The 5,728-nt window shown below is 41.9% G+C and overlaps 1 non-coding gene across 1 annotated transcript; it reads left to right on the top strand.

Annotated features, from left to right (window-relative positions):
* The first annotated feature begins 3,365 nt into the window (after nt 1-3,365).
* On the top strand, nt 3,366-3,472 carry LOC137950967 (small nucleolar RNA R71). Its single transcript, XR_011112053.1, has one exon. It is a non-coding gene; the product is annotated as a small nucleolar RNA R71 (small nucleolar RNA).
* The last annotated feature ends 2,256 nt before the right edge of the window (nt 3,473-5,728 follow it).

Below are 5,728 nucleotides of genomic sequence, written 5' to 3'. Positions count from 1 at the left end.
AGATGATCAGCAACAACATTCTCACAACCCTTCTTATCTCGAATCTCAAGGTCAAATTCTTGCAATTGCAAGATCCATCTAATCAAGCGAGGTTTAGTGTCCTTGATGGATAATAAATACTTCAAAGCAGAATGATCAGTGAACACTATAACCTTTGACCCTAACAGATATGATCTGAATTTGTTCAAGGCAAACACAACAGCTAGCAACTCCTTCTCAGTGGTAGTATAATTCAATTGAGCATCATGAAGAGTTCGGCTAGCATATTGAATGACACAGGGCATTTTATCTGTCTTTTGCCCCAAAACAGCCCCCAATGCATAGTCAGAGGCATCACACATCAACTCAAAAGGCAAAGACCAAATAGGGGGTTGGACAATGGGTGCAGTGGACAAACATTTCTTCAGTGTCTCAAAAGCATGAATACAGGCATCATCAAAGGCAAAAGCAACATCTTGAGCAAGTAAATTTGTCAAAGGACGAGAAATTTTGCTAAAGTCTTTAATGAAACGCCTATAGAACCCAGCATGGCCAAGGAAAGAACGCACTCCCTTCACAGAAGTAGGTGGTGACAGATTGGTAATTAGGTCAACCTTGGCTTTGTCCACTTCTACACCCCTCTCAGACACTACATGTCCTAACACAATTGCTTCTTTCACCATGAAGTGGCATTTCTCCCAATTCAAGACTAAATTGGACTTAATGCAACGGGACAATACGAGTGAAAGATTGTAAAGACATGTATCAAAACTAGAGCCAAACACAGAAAAGTCATCCATAAAGACCTCTAAAAATTCACCAATCATGTCAGAAAAAATACTCATCATGCACCGTTGGAAAGTGGCGGGTGCATTGCATAAACCAAAAGGCATGCGTCTGTAAGCATAGGTGCCAAACGGACACGTGAATGTGGTCTTTTCCTGGTCTTCTGGAGCAATGGGAATTTGATTGTAGCCGGAGTATCCATCTAAGAAGCAATAAAAATTGTGGCCGGCCAATCGCTCTAGTACCTGATCAATGAAAGGTAGTGGGAAGTGATCCTTCCTAGTGACGGAATTAAGTTTTCTATAGTCAATGCAGACACGCCACTTGGTGGTAGTTCTTGTGGGAATCAATTCACCTCTCTCATTTTTCATTATTGTTATCCCCCCTTTCTTAGGGACAACTTGAATTGGACTCACCCAGGTGCTATCGGAAATAGGGTAAATGATTCCTGTCACAAGCAACCTAATGACTTCTTCTCTCACAACCTCCAGCATATGGGGATTTAACCTACGTTGCATCTCACGTGAGGCTTTAGTCCCCTCCTCCAAATGAATATGATGCATGCATATGGAGGGGCTAATCCCTTTTAAGGCATCAAGAGTCCACCCCAATGCCTCTCTGTGTGCTTGTAAAACTTCAGTCAATTGTTCCTCCTGCTCAATACTCAAATCAGAGGAAATAATGACTGGTAATGAGTTCATGGGTCCCAAGAACGCATACTTCAACGTGGGAGGAAGTGGCTTAAGATCTAGCTTGGAAGTTTCAAGAGGTTTGTCTAAGTCAAGAGGAAGATCCTGTGGATGATCAGTTGTGATAACCTCATAAGCTTCCTCCAACAGAGGTACAGAATTGAGTAAAGAATTAACCTCTCGGAAATATGTTTCCTCATCAAAATAGTCCATGTCTAAAGATGTTATGCAAGACTCAAAAGATTCAAGAGTGGATTCGTTATCAAGCATAACAGTTTCTATATTAAATGCAGGACTCAGATCATCAGACTCAAGTGGGTGGTGCCCGGCATTAAATACATTCAATGAGACCTTAAAATTTCCAAAAGACAACTCCAACTCACCACTTTTACAATGAATGATAGCATTAGATGTGGCTAAGAAGGGACGTCCTAGGATGACAGGAATTTGGTTGGTCACATTGAATACTGGTTCTGTATCAAGAACAATGAAATCAACCGGGAACAAAAATTTTTCCACTTTTATCAAAACATCTTCAACTATTCCTCGTGGTATCTTGACAGAACGGTCAGCTAGTTGAAGTGTGATGGGGGTAGGCTTCAATTCCCCCAAACCTAATTGCTGGTACACAAAGAAAGGAAGCAAATTCACACTTGCTCCTAAGTCAAGAAGAGCTCTCTGGATGGTATGTTCACCAATGACACATGAAATTGTGGGACATCCAGGATCTTTAACTTTAGGAGAAGTGTTGTGCTTCAGAATTGAGCTTACATTCTCAGTAAGAAAGACCTTTTTGTTAACATGTTGTTTTCTCTTCTGTGTACAAAGGTCTTTCAAAAATCGGGCATAGGCAGGGACTTGCCTAATAGCATCAAGAAGTGGAATGTTAATGTGAACCTTACTAAACAGTTCCAATGTTTCATGCATGCTATCTCCTTTCCTAGGTGGGCCCGATAACCTCTGCGGATAAGGAGCTAGTGGGACTTGGTTAGGGATCTGCTTGGTTGTTGGTGGAGAACTTGGAGGTTCGTCACTCAATGATGTGTCCCCATTGTCATCTTTTGACTCCTTAGACTTAGTGGTCCCTACCCCATTGTTCAACTCACGACCACTCCTAAGGGTGGTTATGGCTTTTGCTTGCTCATGGTGGGGTTTGGAACTCAACTCACTCTCATGTGTGATTTTGGGGTTAGGAATGGTTTGACTCGGGAGTCTATTTTGTGCTTGTTCACTCATGTGGCTGGCCAACTGACTCACTTGCATTTCAAGTTTGGCAATGGAGGACTGTGTATTCTGCATGAATAATTGAAGTGTATCCTCAAGTGAAGGTTTTTGTGGAATCAATGGTTGTTGGGTGAAGTGTGGGCGCGGAGGGGTTGAGTAAACCTTGGAGGACCCCCAACCTGTGGGCCCTTGGACCATGAGAAATTTGGGTGCCTAGCCCAACCCAGATTATATGTTTCTGAAAAAGGATCGTTCCGGTTTGGTCTATGAAAATTCTGGACTGCATTCAAGTCCTCAATGAGCTCTGGGTAGGATGAACTAGATGGACACATTTGTGTGGGATGAGATGAACCAGAGCATATGGCACAGACAGTAGATGGGTTAGGAGCAGGTGAACTCTTGGACACCATAAGGGCATCAATTTTTCTAGTCAACCCCTCAATCTTGGCCATGAGCATAGGTGTTTCACTAACCTCGTAGAGACCCCCTCTTTTGGTTTCGTGGGATCTCCTATCAACATTAAATGACGAACCCCATTGCTGAGATTGATCACTCAACGTTTCAAAGAAGTCCCACGCCTCACTAGCACTCTTACCCATCAAACTCCCACCACTCGTTGCATCTACCATGGATCTAACCTGGGGTGTAAGACCTTGATAAAAGTATTGCACTAAATGCCATTTCTCAAACCCATGATGCGGACACCTACGGATCAAATCCTTCCATTTCTCCCAAGCCTCATAAAAGTGTTCACCCTCCTGCTGCATAAAGTTGGAGATTTCTCTCTTGAGGGCTGTAGTTCTCTGAATGGGAAAGTACTTGGACAAAAATTTTGTGACTAACGTGTCCCATGAAGTAATGCTGCCCACCTCCAAGGAATTAAGCCAAGACTTGGCCTTATCCTTAAGTGAAAATGGAAAAAGTCTTAACCGGATAGAGTCATCTGAGAAATTCTGGAATTTAAAAGTTGCACAAATATCTAAGAATTCCTTGATGTGGTAATATGGGTCCTCCTTATCCAACCCATAGAATGTAGGGAGGAGTTGGATCACACCCGGTTTCAACTCATAACTGGCGGCAGTAGTGGGTGGCAATATAATGCAAGAAGGTGATGTGAAGTGGGATGGGATAGAATAATCCCTCAGGGCTCTACGGTCACCTGCTGCAGGTAACTGTAATGGTTCGCCCTGATTGGCCATGGTAGCTCCTAACTTGACTTCGGGTGTTTTCCTACAAATATGTTCTACCTCTTCAACAAAGGGAGCTAATGGTCCACCTAGGGAGCGGCGCCCGTGCATAAAAACACAAAAAGAAACAAAATGAACTATCAAATTAAGCTAACAAACTCGCTACTAAAAATATGAACTAACTAGAAGAAATAATAATAATTTCATAAAAAATACCAAACTAAAATTATGAAAGCAAAAAAAAATAAAAAAATAAAAATAAAAACAAAAATAAAATAAAATAAAATCTAACCTAAGACTATGGAGAACAAAGATATACGCTTAATACGTGCCTCCCCGGCAACGGCGCCAAAAACTTGATGTAGAATTTTAGTTACATCGACTTTTATACCTCGCAAGCGTACGAATCGTTCATGTAATCTAGCAGTAAGCGAGGGTCATATCCACAGGGAGGATTGAATTTCGTGTATTCTTCAGTCAACTAGCCTAACCAAATATGATGAATTAATATGAACTAAATACTAATTATATCCTAAATTATCAAGCAATAATTTAATTAACTACTTGCACAACAGGAAACGTCAACTCTGGATTTTACCGTGATTCGTGCCTCTCTCGAGCGCCACGTAACTACGAATCCAGATTTCTCAATCCTTGCGTCTAGCCCCTCTCGGGCGCCTAGAGTTAAAGACAGAAATCGGATTAAAATACCAAAATCTAACCTCAATTATAATCTTACCCTAATTAACTAATTTAATCAAATATCAAGAAAACAAATCTCAAATAAACCTTAATTATCAAATCAGATTCAATTAACATTCAAAACCTAAGTTCAAACCATATAAAAAATCAAATTCAATAATGACGAATTACTCCCCTTCTTCCTCCTCTCGCTCGGGCAGCAACTCGTTCTCACGGGTGCTGCGATTTCCGGAAATTGGTGGCGTCGGGTAGCAATAGTGAGTGGCCGGAGGTAGAGACGACGCCGGAGACGACGGTTAGAAGCCGACGGCCGGAGGTAATGTCCGGCGAAGAGCGAAACAGAGCTGACGTTCTCTAACCGGCTCTCTCGATTCTCGATTAGAGTCGGAATGGCTCCGGGACTGGTCGGAATATGTAAACGACGCCGGAGGATGGTCTGAAAACGGAAGTGGCGCCGGAGAAGCCCTCTCGGATCCCCTCCCGGCCTGGCGAGCAAAGAATGGCAGCGTCGAACTCGCCGCGACGGAGACTCTCTCGAACTCTCCTCGGGTCTGTTCTCGGTTGCCTGATGGTGGTGGACGACGGTGGCGAAAGGTCTTGGCCGGCGAACAGCGGTGGGGAACTCCTCTCGGGTCCTCCCCTGTTTCCGGTCAAAGTCCTCCCTTTTGGTCTCTACTCCTCTTCTCTTTACGCTCTCCCCTCTTCACGCCCTTCTTCTTCTTTAAATATGATTTTCTTATTTTAAAACGATTTGCCCTAGAAATTACCTCCATTTCACTAAGGGCATTTTGGTAAATATCTTCTTCTCCACCCAAATTCTCCTGAAATTCCATAATTGAATCTATAAAAAGCATTTCAGGAAGAAATAAGACTAAAAAATAATGAAATATAATTCAGGAGAGAGAAATATGCAATATCGACAGTGATTAATGCCAAATTCAATAAATGCTCATTTCATTTGAAAATCGATAAGTAACTACCTATAATACAATTATAAAGGTTATTCTATTATAATTAACCTAGTTCTCATGTCAAAATATGGCATCTATCAAAAATTACAAATACTTTTTGGAAGTATCTCTCTCACATTTGTGCATTTCCATTTTGGATGTTCAATTGTTTTTTTTAAACTTGACTTTTTTCTCTCTCCCTGTTTTCTCG

This window comes from Aristolochia californica, unplaced genomic scaffold (genome assembly GCF_029961685.1).
Source record: "Aristolochia californica isolate CCGP_79_NKW_82.1479 unplaced genomic scaffold, dmAriCali1.0.hap1 SCAF_14, whole genome shotgun sequence".
NCBI classification, from domain to species: Eukaryota; Viridiplantae; Streptophyta; class Magnoliopsida; order Piperales; family Aristolochiaceae; genus Aristolochia; species Aristolochia californica.
The sequence above is the reverse complement of the archived record's forward strand: the minus strand, read 5'-3'. Positions and strand labels throughout refer to the sequence as shown.